Consider the following 20,858-nt stretch of genomic DNA (forward strand, 5'->3'; position numbering starts at 1 on the left):
CGTCCCACTTTAGTCCACTTTAGTCCTCCCTCTGACTCTAGTTCTCGAAAGGGAGCCGGCTAACAAATTGCAAAGGTATGTACCATTACCCGAAGTAACCAAAGTATCATCCATCAGATTTCTGAGCTCAAGTAGGCCTCCATTCTTCTTCTTCCTCATGGACGTGCAGACCTGTCATTCTTCATCCGAGGATTCACTCATCTGATCAATGGATTGGTTCAAAGGTGACCAGACAGGTGTAGGTCGTTGCACATCATGATCCCCCTGAGTCCGAGTAACATTGACATTTTTCTGAGCCTAATGAGGCGGTAGTGAAGCAGAAGTATTTCCACTTGTAATATCAATGATAGGTTCTAGGGCAGGCGGAGTCTGAATAATCTCCCTCGCCTCCATGATAGGGGGTTCCAAAGACGACGGAGCTACAACAATCTATGGAGACTTAATGGTTGACATATTGTCTGCGAGGATAGTGACGTCTCCAGGTGAATCCTTTTGATGATCAATAATGTCAATAACTTGGAGCTGATCAAGAAAAGATGAAATCACTACCTCTTGCGGAGCAATTTGCTTTTTTGGTCTGAAGTGGGGGTGCAGATGATAGCATTGAAAACTAGAGTGGTTGAACATACGAGAGTTCGAACAATACGAAGGAAAATATTCAATCTATACCTTCTGTCAATATTCATGATGTTGTGTGTCCAACCAAATTTCCTCATAAGCGGAAGAAGTAATGTCTCTTTCAACAAGTACTCTCGCTTCAGATGGACGAGAAAGATTAAAAGTAGGAATATCCGTCTTGAGTGGCTTAGCATAAGCTGAGGCAATAGAGTACAACATTTTTTGAGAAAAATAATGAAATTTTAGACCATGAAGGCGAATCAAAATTTGAATGATTGGTGATTCCGTCTGTGTGTTAAAATTCACAGACCATTTCAGAATCTTCATTGCTCTGTTATTAATCCAGATTATTCGTGTAGCAATGTTGACCTCACTTTTGGTTGAGATCTAGCTTTTCTTATTTAACAGCCTAGGGTCTAGTCGTACGACTTTCTTGTTGATTATTTCTAGAGGACTAGAAAAGGAACCCTCACCAAAGAAAAGGAACCCTCGCCAATAGAACTTCTATACTCTTTTTTTCTCAATTTGAAGTTTCACATCTTGGTCCTAACATCTAGCACTTAGTAGGTGGGGTTAATATGAAGGAGCTCAAGAGGAGCTAACCATAGGATGGTCAAACCTTAGAACTAACCCTGGGTGGTCTGGTCTTGGTTAGGCTAACTTGCACACACCTTCTCACACACCCTAAACCCTAGACCCCTTGATTTGGTCTCCTGACTCCTTTTGGAAAGCTCATGTGGGTGGCCCTATACCCCTAGTCATCGACTAAGAGGGTTAGGACCAGCATATCGATGAATCCTCATATGACTCATATTGGTTTGGCATGGCTTCATGGCTTACCTACCCATTTTAGCCAAAACTTCCACCAAATTATCAAAATACCCCTACAACCCTAACTTTTGTCAAAAATCCCAAAATTACCAAAAATACTCAAATTTGTCCAAAAGTCATTTCAAATCACTCACAATTACCTAAATTGACCAAAATTCACCAATATTACTAAATTCCCAAAATACCCCAAAATTGTCAAAATTACCAGAACCCCTTATGACCCAAAGATTCCAAAATTTTCCAAAATTTCCAAAAAAACATCTTAAATATTCTAAATTTCATTTTTTAACCATCACATTGACCCAATTTGACCAAAAGCCCCAATTTGTCCTTAAAGGCCCAACTTCCCCAAATTAGTCTCAATCTTGGCCTAATTGACCTCAATCTTGTCTAATTATATTCCAAACCAAAATTCAATATTCCTAATATCAGTTGAAACCAAACACAAGCTCAATTTGACCCAATTGCAAGCTTAATTTCACCTAAATCAAAAAGGCCCAATTTTGACCATATGTCTAAATCCACCAAGTTGGTCTCACAATTCAATTCAAAATCACTTGAAATCCTTTCCAAACTCTTCCTAACATATTCCTACACCAAATTAAACATTCAATTGACCCAAATTTTAGCCCAAATTGAACCCTAATTTTAAAATCCCAAGCACACCAAAGCTAATTCCAAAAGCCCAAATCTAAAGCCCACATGATAGATAACTTTTTTCTTCATCGTCTATTTCATTAAAATCACTCCCTAAGTTTTAAATTCACGATCAAATCATTCTATATTAGGCCTCATGACAAACACCACCAAAATATCTTATAAAATCCAAAGTCTCTTCACATGCAAATTGACCAAGCCAAAGAGAAGCCATGAAGCCATCTCCAAGTCACATGCAAGCCGTATGAGTCATGCTCATGTCACCATACTATCTTGGGAAAAAGGAGGAACCTCTTTAGTGGTCCCCTCACACATGATTAACCACCCCCATGACTCACTTAAGCACACCATTAGCCCTAATCCACTTGAATGGGGACTTCACCATGATAACCCAACTAAACCACCAGATTTCCCTCAGTAACCAAACCTTCCTTGGTGGATGAGCTCAACCCCAAATCATGTCTTGAACCAAATTGACCCAAAATGACCATTCTCCCATCCTATTTTAATTCAACACATTTACACATGACCAACCCCAATTGACTTCACCAAAACCAAGCTCTGACCTTCCTGAGTCAGATAGGGACCTGAGTCTGGCCGGCAGCCACCTTGGCTGCCAGAAAACCCAAATCCAAAAGCTCCACCTTGGCTAAACTCAAAACTAAACCCAACCAAGCTGGTTCATTCCAATTGGATTGTGGCATTTCTTCCCTCCACCTAAGCATCATTCTTCACCCACTGGCCAGCAATGGTGGCCTCACCTTCCCCCTCTATTTAAACTCACCCTCCACGGCCAAGGGTAGAGAGCTTGAAAATTCCTTTGGGAGACTCTCAAATTGTTCCCAAAGCTTCTTCAAGACCTCTTGAGTTCAATTCAACCATCCTCAAACCCTCAAACCAACTGCCTGAGCTCAAAATCAAGACCGAAACAGGACATCCCTCTAGGCTCCACCAAATCCAAATAAATTGCACCCACACCATCCACAGAGTGAGAGAAGAAGATTCCCCATAGCCCCAAAAAAACCCCATCACCAGACCACCCTAGGGTAGACTTTGATCAACACCCCAAATCCAACCCCTAAATCGACCTTAATCGATTTCATACATATGCATTGAACCACAGCTCGAGGCTTCATCTAGGAGCTCTTTGGACTTAAATCAAGCTTTTGAAAACACCCAATCGAGGCCACACCTCTTGGGCAAAGGTATTAAACTCTCCCCCTAAACCGAGCTTCTTTTAATTCTCCATGCTCATAGACTTGATTTAAGGCATAATCAACTATATGGATATATTCTCCTAGTCAAGATGAATCAATAGAAACAAACTGCACTTGATTTGGTTGAGTATCGAGAGAGATATTAAGGTTTGAAGTTAGACGGTTCTCGGGCTAGGGATTTAGGGACGATGAACGGATGTCGTCCGTTTCCGCGTGTATTGAATGAACCGACGAGATTGCGTCAGACGGAGTCGAGTTAGTGTTGACTTGGATGGTGGCGCCGAACCAGAAGATGCCGCGTGGAGCTTCGGAGCTGCCGTAGGTTAATGTGGCGCCGCGCTGGATAAGTAGAAAAATAGGGATTTTCTTTATTTATTTAATGTCCAGAACTTCAAAAATTCATATCCTAGTGTAGAAAAATCACAAAAAAAAAATAAAAAAACTCTCTTGCTCGGTGAACAGAGGAGAACAATATGGAAATTGTTTCATGTCTGTTTGATGCATGTGTGATTTTCAATTAATTAAATGGTGTTTTTCTTATTTGAATTCTCCATTTGCATAAACATTTCACCATGATTGGGACCATGGGGCCTTTAAAGTCTTTGTTGTTGGGCATCTCCCCTGATTTTTCCAAGGTCAGGGGACATCTCTAACTAGAGGTCTCCAATTTTCAAGTTGATGATCTCTGTTTTGGTATAAAAACTATAACAATTAAAATGTTGATCAGAAAAATACAAAACCTGTTTTGGTAGGTTCATTGCGGTTAGAGGACCCTGGGAAAATATAAACTTGATTTAAATCGTTAAAAATAATCATAATTGTCACCAACCCCTAAAGATGAATAAAAATTAATTTGGAGCAAATATAAATATAAATGACATAAAAATAATTTTCCACTGTAATTTAATGACAGAGGAGCTCCCCATAAAAATTTCAAGTCAATTGTAATTAGTTCGACCACTAAAATGGATTAATCAAGTTAAATTACATTTTTAGCACTAAAATAATTATAATAATTAAAATACAGCTCAAAAAATCATCAAATTGATTTTGGGAGCTCCTTATAACTCATGAAAATTGGTCCAAGTGGTCATCTGACTTAAGTGAACCTCCAATAACTTTCTTAAGAACAGAAGTTTTATTTTGGTTGAGTTATTAAATTTTCATTAAAAAATCCTATTTTTGCATTAAAAATAATTATAAAATTAAATAAGATGTTTTAATTAACCCATGAGTGGGGTAACATAAATTTCTAAAGTCATTTGAGTTTGATTTAATGAATTATGAGGAGTTAAGACCCAAAGGGCAAAACAGTATTTTGGAATTTAAGTCTTAATTAATATTTAGTCCTAATCAAAAGGGTAGATAAGTAATAAATGATCTTAAGTAATATGTCTTTATGATTGAAAAATAAAAAGGATAAATAGTAGTGGTCAATCTCACTTTGGTCTTATAAAGAATAAATTTGTACTTTCTTAAATTAAAAAAATTTGGAAGAATAATTAAATAAGAAGATATTAAGGTGAGGGGTTTGATTCTGGAAGATCATAACTCATTGATTTTAAACCCAATTAATAGTGTATGATTCATGATCATGATTAAAAATATAAACATTTAAAACCTTTTTTTCTTCAAATTACAAATCTACCCATTAAGTTTAAAGGGCTTATTACTGAAGTAGGCTTGATCAAAAATTTTTCTAATGAGGTTTAGAAAATAACCTATAATCAATTTAAAACCTTTTAAAACACTACAATTCCATCTTCAAATATCAAACAGGCTAAGTTCCTTAATTAAACCAGATTGCCCCCTAGGAGCCTTTACCCACATAATTCGTAAGTGAAACTTTAAGTAATAATTATCTCACTTAAAGGGATAATCAAAACATCAAAGTTTACTGAGCATGAAGGTATGAACTTTATGAACTATATAGCAACCATAATAAGATCAAAACAAACTCGAGACGATTCAAGAGACTTTGAAATGTTTAGGGTATTACCCAGAGCCTTTTTCATAATCCTTTGGGAATCTCGGAGGACACTTGGACATATTATGATTTGCTTAATGAAATCATTTTTACAAATGAATAAATTGGACACACCAAGATACAATATAGGATCTGGTAGACACCTCAAAATCGTACTCTATTTTTACTACAAGCAGGGCTGTCAAAACAGTTCGTTCGCGAACAGCTCGTGTTAGGCTCGTTCGCTAAGTTAACGAACACAAACAAGATCAACAAATATTTGTTCGTTCATTTTGCTCGAAATACAACGAATCAGTTATATATATATATATATATATATATATCTTTGTTCAGTAGTATTTTTAAAAAAATTAATTGACTACAAGGCTACAAAGATTTATAATCAATTAAAAGTATTAATAAATAAAAAAAAATTAAAATTATTAATTTATATTCAAATAATCTTTTAAATCTTGCCCTAATCCTTAACATCTTATGACTACGTGATTGGGGTTGTCAAAACGACTCTTTGTTCTTGAACGGCTCGTGTTCGGCCCGCTAAGCAAACGAGCCGAACACTAACACACTTTTTGAGCTCGAAATATAAACGAGCCTAACTCGTGTCTACTCGGCTGGTTTACACACCTAACTACAAGCATGTTTTAACTCCTACAAAATTATATATATATGTCTTGCAAGTACTTACCTTTCAGGTGGAGGAACGAGAAAAATCGACAGGTACGTTTTTAAGTTATTGCATTGCAATTTACTTTTATTTATCTGCACATCTTGTTTTCTGCCCATAAATTTGCATGATTAACAACAAAGTCACCCTGCATGCCAAAAAAAAAAACTGAAACCTTTAGGATAGCCACCAGAATTGAAACCAAAACTAAAATCAAAACAAGATAAAATTCATCTCCACAACAGTCAAAATATAAGACAACTCAAAATTTAATCAAAAATAAAACAAAACAAAAACTATAACTATTTGCAACTAAATTAAAACAACTTTATCGGATGATCAAGAATCCCTCGGAGGAGGTAACCTACGGTCGCTAACGAGATTTCTCACGGTCCAAGTGAAGTTATGAAACTTATTAAGTTTAGTAAATTCATTTGGACTAAGTGAATTCCAAAGAAAATTGTGGTGTTGGAACGAGGGAACTGTAGGATCCTAACCGGTGTCGCTCTAATCAACTTGAACATCCCCATCAAATTTAAATTATCATAACCATACAAAACATTTGATTTGACATCAGAACTTGACACATTATAAAATTTGACCTCTGAACTTCATAATTCACTCAATCTTTACAATTTGACACTTCTAAACTTAAACTCGCCACGACGAGGAGCTTGGAGCTAGCATCATGGGCATCACAGTCATCTTCAACAGCAAAACATGTATACACTAGTTAAACCATTCTTAAGAATTAAACAATCAAGTCATAGGATTCCGAGTTTTTCCGCCTAGTGCGACATAAATCCTCAACTTTTCTTTAGACCTTTGTATAGTCATGCTATGCAATTTAAACTCTAACTTGCTTTAGGATTCTGAGGTTGTCGTTCGTCACGACTTAAATCCTCACATCTCTCAGGCTATCCGTGTGATCGTTTCACACGAATGTAAGCCCTAATTAATAAAATTGGCATGATGAAAAACTCAATAGTTCTATTCTCCAAAACTGAAGTCAAATAGTAGGATAGTTTGAGAAGTCACTGAGGTTCTCCTCGGGATCTATGACGTCCCAAAGTTCTTCTTCCTTTGGATTCAAAAATAAAATGTTCCAAATTTGAGTCATTTCTTTTTCAAACCTCTTTGTCTGAACTACTTGAAAAGTTCTATCCCTTTGAAATTCTTGAAGAAAATATTCACTGATTTTTATCGAGAGTTTTCTTAGGTGACTTCAGTTATCTAAGATATAATTAACTATAGGGGTTTGCACTTATAAGAAACTTTTCCGAACCAAGCTAAATATAAACTCTATTAAATTTTTCATATTAAATAGGGGAAGTAGTCGGCTTCTCGTCGGCTTATAATAAAATGATTTCGCAGACCAAACGGATGTTATACATTTCTTAGTTTATTTGATTGAGCTCCACTATCAAGTTACATGTTTATCTTTTGAGATCAGATACATAGTTTGAGGTGTAGTATTTTTTCATCAAAACTTTGAAAGATATAGCATCAGTTTGATTTCATATTTTTCTAAACTTAAATATATATATATATTAAATGTCCCATCAAAGCGAGCGACGGGATTTTCGATTCCAATGACCGACAGCTTCCACAGAACGACCCCCCTTAAAATTGTGTTGACAAGCAAATAAGCGTTTGTAATCTTCTTCATTATTAATTTGAATAAGAATGTCTCTCATCTAATAATCCAATTTTCCACTCCCCAACAAGGTGCATAGTTCAAATTTCATGTGAATAAGCTCCATTTTGGGATGATCATATAGAAATTTCTCAACCAAATTTAGACGAAAGAAGGTAGCAATTTGAATACCTTCAGCTTCTGTAAAAAAGATGGCAGGCTTCCCATTCTTCCTACCAGGTTTCTTGATGTCCTTCACCCACTAAAACAAATGAGGGAATTTAGGTGTACGCTTCATTTAGGTGTACATGAAGAGTTGACACCCGCAAGGGCAGCTCCATACGATCTGTCTGAAGCCATCCTCAAAGATAGAGGTTTGACATTAAGAAGAAAGCAGCTCCGATAAACACGGAAAAAATCGCATCAAAACATCCGAAGCTGAAAAAAGAGAACACGCAGTAAGACAGGACGAGTAGCAGAGGAGCAGCAGAAAACGCATGTTGTACCCACGAGACGTGAATACGAGCCGCAGAACACGCGAGCTATACCTACGAGACGGTAAGAAGAGCTGCAGAGGAGCCACAGAGTCGAGAATTCTCGAGCCGGGAAAGCTCGCGACACAGAATGATGGGAGACGAGCCGCGCCGCAGAGCAAAACTCACAAGATCGGAAAACGGGAAGACGAAACGGAATCAGGCGCAAAAACGCCAGAGAAGAAGCTGCGAAGCCGTAACAGTTACTAGGGCTCGCCATGAGGCGAAACACTAGCAGAGTCGAGCGGGAAGGAAGACGACGCCATATATATATATGAAAAGGATTAAAGACGAAACAGTGCATAATCGATGAAGATGCAGTGAAGCAAAAAAACTAAAGTTCGTCATACGCGAACCCTAGCAGAGCGAGAGCGAGGTCGACGAAGCCAAATATATAAGATGATTTAAATATAAGCTCAATTTTTCGACGTCGTGTCGCAGCGATTCTTTTCGTTCGTCGTCCCAAGAATCAGCGGCTCTCACATGTAATCGTCAAGCTCGGGGGCGTCGTTTCAGCTGCCTCTCACGATCCTTCATCATTTAAAGGACGTTTGGGCTCGGACTTTTTTAGCGGCTCGTCGTCGTCACGAGAAGTCGTCGGGCTCGGGGGAGACTCTTCGCTGTCGCTCGTAGTCGTTCCTCTCGGTCTGCTATTGCGGCGACTGCTCAAAAAATCGCTTTCCTTTGACTCATTCCTTGCTCCCTGTTCTAGAATAGTAATTTTCTCTCTGCTTTCTTCAATGTTCTTAACGCGGCACCTCCATCTACTAAGAATGGCTTCGGACAGATAGTGTGTTATTGCCCTTGAAGGTGTCCACGCCTCAGGTACTCTTAAATTGTGTTTTTTCCCTCCCTCGTTTGAGTGGGCGGAGGACATTAAGAAACCTAGTAGGAAAAATGTGAAATTTGTTATCTTTTTTTCAAAAGTTGAAGGTATTCAACTTGTTTTCTCCTGTCGTCTAAACTTGGTCGGAAAATTTCTGTATGGTCATCCTAAAATGGAGCTTATTCGTAAGAAATATGAGCTTATGCATCTTGTTGGGTCAAGCATACACCTGTCCGACCACCTTTGGACCAATCTATTGACCAGAGGAGTTAATCTTTGGATGAGGATTGATAGGTTTACACATCTAGGAGTTAGAAGAAGAATAGAGGCCTACTTGAGCTCGGGAATATGATGGATGATAATTTGGTTATTTCGGGTAATGGTACGCACCTTACCAATTTGTTAGTTGACTACCTTCCAAGAACTAGAGGCAAAGTGTGGACTAAAGTGGAACGTCCCTAGCACTTTTGCGCCCGCTTGTGGTTTTTTATTCTTTTTTCTTTATGTATCTTTGTTTTATTTGTGATTTTGTGTGTGTTGTATTGTGTGGGTTGGGTCTTCTTTTAGACCCATTCATACAACTTATATGTATCTTTTTCTCTTTAATATATTTGCCCTTGGGCTTTTTTTAACAATGTGTGTGTGTGTGTATATATATATATATATAATTATTTTTGGCGTCTTCATCGATCACACTCTACTAGAGTTTCGTCATATTATAGTGAGCCCTAGTTTCTACTCCACTGCTTGTGCTCGCTCTCTCGTTGTCTTCATCTGTTTCATGCGACATACCGACTTGGCTCGTGCTACGTCGTCTGTAGGCTGTAGGGCTCGCGATCGCGGCTCTTCTTCTGCGGCGTTGTGAGTCTTCGGCTTCTACCCAATGTTTCTGCGAGCGTGCGTTTGCGCTTCGTCTGTTTCGACATCAAGATCTTCCTGTCTCCCTACTTCCAATTTTATAGTGTCGTCTGTTTCTACGTCGCATTTATGCGTTTATTTCGAAGCGTCGTTGCAGGTGGACTATCTCCCTGCATTGATGGTGCTCCCTCCTTTGGTTGAACCTAGCAAAGCCTCTTTCGCCCACGTGGTGGGCAATCATCTGGTGGCCTGTTGTTGTCTTCCCCTCAAGCTATAAATAATGTTGTGATGGCGCAGGTAACTGTCGTTTTGTTAAGAAGGCAAGTAGGAAAGATGGGAAAGCAGCACTGTTTTTCTCTGATTTAGAAATTTCAATCCCGACTAAGAAATGCAAGTTCGCTCTTATTGAAAAATTTCAGTTGGGGGCACCCACCTATGGAAGTTATCAAAAATAGTTTTGATGATCACAAACTAGTAGGCAAGTGGCAAGTGAGACTCTTTGATAGCAGACATGTGTGATTCAGTAAACCGAGGCTGAAGACTACGCTCGGATTTTCTCTAAAAAATATTTTAACATTGCAGGCAAATCAATGAAGTTACTCTAGTGGTCTACTGATATTGACCCAAATTATAAATCTCTCACTGTACCGGTATGGTTTAGTTTGTCTAGTCTCAAACTGCATTTTTTTAATCATCAGGTTCTCTACTCTATTGGGGTCATACTTGGGGATCCTATAAAGCTAAATCTACCCATCTTCAATCTAACCATGCCTTCTATGGTCAGAATACTTGTGGAGAGGGATATTATTTTACCTGATATTACTGAAGTCTAGCTGTGCACAACTTATAATGGATATTGGCAATAAATTTTCATGGAACATAGACATTTTTATAGACCCACTGTAAAATGTTTGGGCATACCCTTGATAAATGTCATAGGCTCCATCCTAATTTGAAATCTAAAGCTCAAGTGAATAAGGATGGGTCTAACCCCACTGCTCTGAGCACATCTGCTATACCTGTGGAGGAAATTACCACATGACAGGAATTGGTGTCTGATTTAATTTCCCCTGTGAACCCCCCTGACAATACTGTTTTTGTTTCTGCGATTGATGCGATGTTGGATTGCTCTGTTGGGCAACCTACACCTTCAAACCTTATTGAAAACATTACTAAAAGCTCCTTACTTACAAAGGATTGTGTTCGGACCGATAATCAGGAGAGCTTGCAGCTTCTCATCTTCAGGAAGTATCTGGTGCAGAGGCGACAACTCATACTTCACATTCACCAGAACCTATTGTGATTACAACGGTTGACAATCTTTCTTCTACAGTTCTACTACCTCATCCGAACGAGCAAAGTCAATATTCGAATAGGAATGACAGGTTTACACTTCCAAGATGAGGGAGAAGAATGAAAACCGATTTGAGCTCAGAAATGCTCAGATATCTAATGGATGATACTTTGGCTCCCTTCCGAGAACTAGAGCCAGAGGTAGGAATAAATTGGTCGTTCCCAACTTTTTGCGCACTTTGGCTTTGGTGGTTTTGGTTTTTTCATCTTCTATGTATCTTTTTCTTTTTTTTTTTTGATTTTAGTGTGAGTTTTATTGTGTGGGTTGGGTGTCTTCTTTTGGGCTCATTCATACAACCTATTTGTGTCTTAAGGTTTAGTAAACTTTAGAAAAGAAAAAAAAGTACATTTAAAATTTGTATCCCCCTAAAAAAAAAGGTAATTAATACCTTTTATGCATTTGAGCATTGATACTAGAAAGGTCACCATTTGAAAGGTATGCTCAAATTCTTGGTCACTAGCAACCACAACAATAGTATAATCATGTGGAGTCTAAGCCATCACCACTAATGCGGCAAAGTCAATATTCTAGCAAGAGAGACTTATACCACATCATTAAAAGTTTAAGAAAATGGATCAAAAGAATGGGATGGCACAAATTTCAATACAATATCAACAAGTATCACGAAATTTTGATTACACTCCACATTGAAAGTAAATTGAGAATGACCACAAACTTTGGAGACATTAATAATTTGAATGATCTCGATATTGATCGTGATTAGCAACTGCTGGCATCAATTTTTGATGTCATGAGTATAAAGTGCCCATCTGCATAATTCGAGATGGTCTACGGTTTGCAAATTCTTGGTCACTAGCAACCACAACAATAGTATAATCATGTGGAGTCTAAGCCATCACCACTAATGCGGCAAAGTCAATATTCTAGCAAGAGAGACTTATACCACATCATTAAAAGTTTAAGAAAATGGATCAAAAGAATGGGATGGCACAAATTTCAATACAATATCAACAAGTATCACGAAATTTTGATTACACTCCACATTGAAAGTAAATTGAGAATGACCACAAACTTTGGAGACATTAATAATTTGAATGATCTCGATATTGATCGTGATTAGCAACTGCTGGCATCAATTTTTGATGTCATGAGTATAAGATTCAGCCTTACCCGGGAGAACCTGCAGTATGGAAGATTCATTCAAGACGTAGGACATGTTCTGGTCATCTTAGTGTTTAGATATCACCAAAAGTCCGCCTGGTGCCTCCCATGGTCAAAGGAAGCCACGGAATCCTCCTACACGCGCTATGGGAAAGTTAGGATTTAGGACGACCATTGAAAACAATTTTCCTTCTGAAAGACCGACGAGAATACTTAAGCTCGAAGCTATGGGACGAAAAATCATTCATATGAAACCACCCGTAGCTTACAGATTGAAAAATCATCTGTTGGGCATTTCCGGTGAAAAACAGTGTTTTGAAGTTAAACCGACGCCAACCACGGGAGCCTAGGCACCCAATACCGCTTCCAAGTCATCTAACACGAGCCAGTAGAAGTCTGGCACCAGTCTCTGACGCCTAGGCGCCAAACTGAGTGCTTAGTCGCCAGTTTCGAGCGCCTAAGCGGCCAAAACCTCAAAAGCAGTCTCTTCTCGAGAGCCCGGGAAGTGGTGCCTAGGAGCAAGGAACCAGGCCCCTAAGCGCTAGGATCTCGGAACCTAGGCGTCGGTCACATCTAAGGTGACGGAAAATAGATGTTTTTGACGTCGTTTTGACTCTCGTGGTTGACAGAATCGCAGAGGCTTGTGATGATGAGCCTTGGGATGGGAAGAGGGTGTATAATACCCCTTTTACCCTCCCATAAGAAGCATCCTAGGGGTTGTATATGGGACCTTTCAGTCAATTCTTGGGGTGCGCTGGCTTAAACCTGAGGAAAACCTCATTTCCCCTTTCTCTCTTGATATGTTGCTCTAGCCTCCTTTTTTCGGGAGGAGATTTGGCACTCAAGCTCTCTCGCACGAGCCCGGGTTTTGCCCGAGAGAGTTCCCTCTCGTCTTCTTCAGTGGGGTGAACCGAGAGGGAGAAGCGGGGGAGCGCGACCATCCTCTTAGGCCAGCTAAAGGTGCTTTCAAGGGAGCACTCAAAGAAAGCTAGAGGAGCTTGCCTCCCTCATTATCTCCCTTTCCTTCTTCCTCATCTGTGTCGCCTTCCTCTATTCATGAGTGTGTGCGAGGAGGTTTTTCTTAAGGAGAAACTCGCTTAACAACGGAGCAAGGCGCCTACTCTCCTACATCGGAGGAGAGCTTCCTCCTAGCTTGGAGATGGATGGCAGGAGCATTCGTCAAAGAGCCGCCGGAAATGTGGGCTTCTCTCCTACCGATAAGAAAGCTTCCTACTCGAAGAAACGAGCCCGCAACCTTCGCAATGATGAGAATCCTAAAACTACATGTGTTTTCTTCATTAGCCAGCCCTAGAATAGTCTATGTTTTGACGTTGTGGGCTCGGTCGCCCAAACAAAGTGAGTTGGCCAGGCGACATCAACGCGGCCACAATCCTTTATTTTTAGTCATTGACAACCTAGAGCTAGCCCTAGGTTAGGAAGCCTTCGTTGGAAAATCCAATCGACTTCCCCTCTGTGAGTCCTAGATCCCCACCTATTGAATGGAATCTCAATTTCTCACGGCTTTGACGCTCTCAACCTTCCTTATAGGAGTTGGTTTACTTCGATCTCGAAAGATGCGAAAAGCTTTGTAGCTAATCTATCCTACGAGATCACGAGAGTTCGTAGGATGGAAAAAAATTTGTAGCTAATTCGCTTTACAAACGCTAAAGGACTTCCCTTATGAGAAATCAAAGGGCGAAATTGTCCTGACCCACAATTACGTGTATTTTTTAATCTATAAAATATTGTCAAAAACTTATCTCAATTTATATTTAGTGGCTAGTGTGAATAAATGAAATGAAATAATAAATAAATAATAAAACTTCACACTAAAGGTACTACGCAAATATACGTATCGTTTCAAGCAATATAGAATTTTCTTTAAAAACCCCCATATCGATTCCACGAGGAAAATTAAATTCTTTAAATTGGAATAGTGAAATTCTATCTAAATTGCAGGTGAAATGAAAGTAGAACAATGTTGATATGATTGCAAAGGTTAAGACTAAATTAAAGCAGAAAGAAACGACAAAGATTAACAGTTAAAATAAAGTAGATTTAACAAGTTTGAATATTACGAAATGATCTTTCCCCTTGCAAAGAGATATCAATCTGTGTAGGATTTGAATGACTAAAAATAAGATAATATATTATGACAAATAATAGCATTCCTATTTTTTACCCCCTCCCGGTGCTAGCAAAGAACATTGCCTAATATAGAGTTTTTCACCAGCTTGTGTAGTAGTGTTGAGTAGATTCTGGCATCTCACCTCCAAATTACCCACTGTGCACTCTTTATAGGACCTGCTACGAACCCATACAATCCAAACTCTAAACCAAATTGATAAAAAAGATCTAGTCTGTCACCCTAAAAACTTCAATTTTACGTCCATCAAAACTTATCTCCCTATCTATTTGCACTCTCTCTTAGGTGATCGCAACGGCTTTGCCCAGAATGAAGTGTAACACTCACTAGTTGGGTGAAATCATAGCCCTTCTGTGTCCTTATATTTCTCATTAGATTTTAACCTCACAAGTAGCCAATTGTAGTCAATTGGTAAAGTAAATGAATAATCGATGAAAATGACATCACAATTTAAAAAAAAAAAAATTTTAAATTATTCTCATCCCACAAGATTAATTCTTAAATGCAAGAAGAAAGGGAACTACTAAAAATTCATCGACAATTTTAAAAAAAAAAAATTTTAAATTATTCTCATCCCACAAGATTAATTCTTAAATGCAAGAAGAAAGGGAACTACTAAAAATTCATCGACAATTTTAAAAAAAAAAAATTTTAAATTATTCTCATCCCACAAGATTAATTCTTAAATGCAAGAAGAAAGGGAACTACTAAAAATTCATCGACAATTTTAAAAAAAAAAAATTTTAAATTATTCTCATCCCACAAGATTAATTCTTAAATGCAAGAAGAAAGGGAACTACTAAAAATTCATCGAGAATAAACAAAAACACATAATTTGTATTAAAATCCAAATTTTAGAAACAAATACTTAAGCACAAATACAAAATAAGTTACGTCTTCTCCCCACACAAATTATGGAGTCTCCTTAAAGATTTCTCCAAACTCTTAAACTTACAAACACAACCCACATTTAAACTCACACTTAAACACAAAAAGTAAAACAACCTAAAGCCTTCCAATGTTGCCCAAAAGTCCTCTTTTGCGTCCTATTTTCGTCCCCTTTAATATATCTCTAAAAATAACCAAGGGTTGCTTCAAATATCCCTTCAAAATTTGGTCAAATTCATCGAATCTTCTAGAAGGGTACTTATTGACGCTATAGTGTCAGTCTGCGCGCTATAGTGTCAATCTGCGCGCTATAGTGCCAGTCTAGGCTTTATAGCGCCCATTACATCGGTCTGTGGTGCTATAGCGCAAAGGGAGTTCTATGGCGTCATATAAAGTGCACCATTTTTTTTCATTTTTCTCTCAATTTCTCTAAATGTCTATTCCATATACCTGTAACAAAAAACAAACAAAATGCATTTATTTAGAGTACAATATCACTTAAAACATACATGAAACAATCATAAAATAAGTACTAAAAATAGATAATTTTAAGGTGGATCATTCACTATAGCGCCAATAAGTGCAAGGGGGCGCTATAGCGCCAAATAAAGTGCACCATTTTTGTTCATTTTTCTCTCAATTTCTCTAAATGTTCATTCTATATACCTGTAATAAAAAACATACAAAATACATCCCTTTAAAGTGCAATATCACTTAAAACATACATAAACCAATCATAAAATAAGTACTAAAAATAGATAATTTTAAGGTGGATCATTCCCCCAAACTTAAATGTTACTTGTCCTCAAGTATCCTTTGTACAACGTAAAAAATTATAATTTGTGGAAGTGAGTTTAACTTAGAGATTTCTATAGTTTTTGTTCTATAAATGTGATAGTGAAATTTAAAAAAAAAAAATTTAATAACTCAAGTTAAAACTAAAATGTAAGAATATTTAGTATTCAAGGTTAACAGTTTTGATTTTCTATTTATTTCAAAAATAACTGCAATTTTGTCATATTTTGAATGCTTAAAAGCATTACAGTAAAAAGAACTTCATGAGGACTTTATTAGTAAGAATGCTAATACTTTAAGCCTTAATTCAAAAATGTAATTAAATTCTTTTCTTTAAGATAATTCAAGTGGAACCAATTTTTTATTAGTCATCTCCTCAAGCTTCTCCTAACATATTTTTTTATTTTTGTTCTTTCTTTCTTTTTCTTTTGATTTTCTTTTTTTTTTCCTTTAGGATCTTTTTCAATCATTTCTCTTTCTTTTCATATAATGTGAGGATTATTATATCTTGATAGTCTTTAATGATTTTGAACTCCATTTTTTCTTAAAGTAGAAAACTTTTCACATTTCTTTATTTTGACAAAATTGTATTAACTTTGAAAAAGATCTTTCATAAAGTCTCAATTCCTTCTTTTTGAAATAAATCTCCCGGGCTATTTGAAAAGATGAGGGATACACATCCTTCAAAAAGTCTCAATTCCCACTTTTTGTTAGTATCGATCAATCCATGAGGGATACACATGTCCCAGGCTATTTGAAAGCGCCTTATTCGATTTAAGCTAGTATGCCTTCTTGGTTAACCTCTTAATGAGAGCATTTCGTTGCAAAGACTACTTTATTTGTTTAGCATATATTTAGTCAAGTTACCTTGAATGTTTAATCACCTAATTAGGATATGGTGTCTCACCTATCACAAACCTTATCGACTCATGAGTCTGTTCTTGATGAAAGAGCATCATTGTGAGATGGATCCACCTCCTATATCCAACCTCTTAGATCTTTTCTTTGACTTGGCTGATTATTATCATCTTGTCAAAAGTTGTGTTGAACATATTAGAGCACTTTATCTCTATAAACGGTTCATGACTTGTCGGGATACCTCCATATCCGACGTTACCCAGTTAGATCTCTATTTATCTAATCGAGATATATCTTGACCAAGACGCGGTGGATTAAGAAGCTTCTCATCCCTGTACCTCTTGATGTTCTAGAGATGGTTCCAAAAGGAACTGCGAACCTTAATTGATCTCGTCTTGAGTTCGCCTTAAATGATTCTTTAGGTCGAATCTAGGATAGAACATGTGGATGGGTTCAAGCCAGACCACGTATGGGGGATTTGAATTAAGACTTCATGACTTGAATTGATAGATCATGTGGATGGGTTCAAGCCAGACCACGTATGGGGGATTTGAATTAAGTCTTCATGACTTGAATTCCAGTCTTTTATGACCTTTCTCCTAAAATTTAAAAAAATCTCAAGATGTTTAACTTGGTCTAAAATTTGAATAATTTTAAAGACCAATTAAATCATCTATCTGTTCATTCGGTTAAGCTAATCGAAGCTTACTGATGGATGCTTATATTGTGCTGAGAATTCTAGAGCTCGGACATAAACAGAGAGGTTTCATTTAAAAGGAAGAAAATATAATTCTTTCAAGATATAAGAAAAGACTCAACAGACATAGTAATTCTCAGAAAAAGTGTAGCAGCTTCAGAAAATAAGAACTGACAAACACTCCTGAGGATAAGCTTGAGGTGAGCAGTGAACTTACAAGCATTAGTATAAAACTCTTCTGATTATTGAAGCATTGAGACTCTCTTAGTAAAACGCTTAAAGTATCATGATTCAGAGAATTATCAGGCAACGTTGAAATGGTTTATACCCCTGTGGTTGACTTAAAAACATCTCCTTTACACATTAACGAGTCAACAATTAGGTCTTGTCAGTCCTTCCTCTGAAAGTTAAATTGTCTTTCTTCGTGGGTATTCACTCACCTTGTTTCACGCTATGTGTGTTGACCTCCAGGTCGAGGTGGTCTTTCCTTCGGAACCCGACTTGCATTTTGTGTGAGTTTCCACCCACCACCCTTACGCTTCGTGTGTTGACCATCGGGTCCAAACAACCCTGAACAACCCTCCCTCTGGATGTGGCTAGCCCTCTTTGTGGGATATTGCTCACGTGTTTTACGCTTTGTGCGTCGACCCTCGAGTCCTAGTAGTCATTCCTTCGAAAGTTGACTTGTCTTTTGTGTGGGAATTCACCCACATTCCTACGCTTCATGCGTCGACCCTCGGGTTCTGACAATCCTTCCTTTCGAAGTATAATTACTTTTTGTTTGTGTATTCACCCACGTCCCAACGCTTCGTGTGTCGACCCTCAGCTCTTGGTAGTTATTCCTTTGGAAGCCAACTTAGCTTTTGTGTGGGTTTCCACCCACCACCTCTACGCTTCATGCGTCGACCCTCGAGTCCTGATAGTCCTTCCTTTGAAAGTCAACATATTTTTTGTGTGGGTTTCCAAACACCACCTATACGCTTCATGCCTCGACCCTCGGGTCCTAGTAGTGCTTCCTTCGGAAGTCGAGTTACCTTTCGTGTGGGTTTCCACCCACCACCTCTACGCTTCATGTGTCGACCCTCGGGTCCTGATAGCCCTTCCTTTGAAAGTTAACAACTGTAAATCCACCTTTTCTATGCTTTATGTGTTGACCTTCGAATCCGGGTGGCTCTTCCCTCAGAAGTGGCTAGCATTCTTTGTGGGAATTCACCGACATCCCTTTATGCTCAATGCATTAACACATTGGGTCTGAGGTAATCCTTCCTTCGAAAGTTGAAGTGCTTTCGTTGATGGTGACTGATTTCCCTTATTCCCCAACAAATGGGCTATATTTCAAGAGATATTATGCTTAAGCATACTCTACATATGATTTAATTTGCTTATGAGATTGGTTATTCAAAATTCTATGTACTTTGCAACCCAATTATCGAAAAATAAAAGATACAACTTTTGTTGATGCATTTGTTTGAGCTACTTATAGTGAATTTGTGGTGTTGAATGAATGATTATATCACAGTTTAGGATAACAAATCTGCATGTAAGAAAGGTCTTATGCATCTCTTCAAACTAACTATTGAATGGCCATACAGGCAAGGTAAGTCTTACGGGCAGCCAATACCTAGTGCAACCTGTAATCGATGTAAGAGAAGCCACGAACTTATCTTATCCTTTCTCTTTGATTCCGCGCTTCGAGCAAGTCCGAATGAGTGTGTCCCACCCATCATAAATAAGTGTGGTAGATATGTTTGTCGCCCTCATCTTAAATGAGTGTGGTGGATGTCCTCTTTTAGAGGATTTAAGCTTAGCCTTATGCCTGAGCATTTTATGGTTAGTGAGCTTGCCTAGCTAACCTTTCTCTGGTATCTTGATTGATTGAGGTCAGGCTCAATTGATACATTTATCATGCAAAAAAGTCATGTACTGTCCTAACATGCTTTTGGGTTACCCATTTCACATAGGATCTGAATCGCTTTTGGGTTACCCATTTCACATGGGGTCTGAATCGAGCACGTCCCATCCATCACTGATAACTGTGACAGTTATGCATGTCGCACACACCTCAGATGAGTGTGGTATGTCCCCATTTGAGGGGCATGTTTGGGCTTAGCCTTAGGGCCAAATGCCTCAAGGTTGGTGCACCTTGTTTTAATTGACCCATCTTAGGCATCTCGATTGATTGATGTCAAATTCTATAGATACCTGTCCTTTGCAGAAAATTCATGCACTTTCCAAGAATGTTTTTCGATTACCCACTATATAAAGGGTATAAATCGAGCAAGTCCCATCCATTGTGAATGACTGTGACAGATATGCTTAACCCACTCGCCTTAGATGAGTGAGGTATATTCCCTTCGATGGGATATGCTTTGGTTTTAGACTTAAGGCTAAATACCTTATGGTTGGCGCACTTTTTTTAGACCAACCATCTTTTCAGGCATCTCGATTGCCCAAAGTCAAGCTCGATTGCTACCTCCCTCATGCGGGAAAGCAATACTTCTTTCCTAAACACCTCTACTCGGTTAAGCGCCCCTTTGGGGCCAAAATAGTGTTTCTCACTCACCTCAGATGAGTGTGGTTTTTTCTCTCCTGAGGGATGTTTCTGGTTTAGCCTGAGAGCTAAATACTCTTAGGTTGGTGCACTATGTTTTGGCCAACAATTCTAGGACACTGTGATGTTCCCCTGCAGCGGCTATCCTTCGGTAGCAGTAGCATATATAGAGTTGGTATGTTTTGATCATCCACCCTCTTTAAAATTTCTGACTCGGTCAAATTCTATTGTCTTGTCAAGAACATGTCCTATCAGTTTTAGACTTCGTTGATTGTCTGTCTGATCCATGTTCTTAATCAAAAGCACTTTTGATGTATGACGTTTGCCCTGGTATTTCCCCGGCGAGAATTGCCTTAGACAATTCTTGCAAGAAATATCCGTTGAGTTTATCCCTGGCGAGAGTTACTTTGCTAGTTCCGATGGATCTTTCAGCGAAAATTACTTCACTAGTGCTCGCTTGAAGCACCCAATGCTTGAACCCATGAGTCCACTTAGATGTTATGACATCTTTTTCGATCAATTTGGTTGGTTCTATCCGCCTCATTGAATGGCATGTTGCATCAGCGGCTAACTGACCCATATCTACATCGAGACATCTAATATCTCCTCAGTAAGAATTA

Source organism: Phalaenopsis equestris, unplaced genomic scaffold, assembly GCF_001263595.1.
Source record: "Phalaenopsis equestris unplaced genomic scaffold, ASM126359v1 Scaffold232642, whole genome shotgun sequence".
NCBI lineage: Eukaryota > Viridiplantae > Streptophyta > Magnoliopsida > Asparagales > Orchidaceae > Phalaenopsis > Phalaenopsis equestris.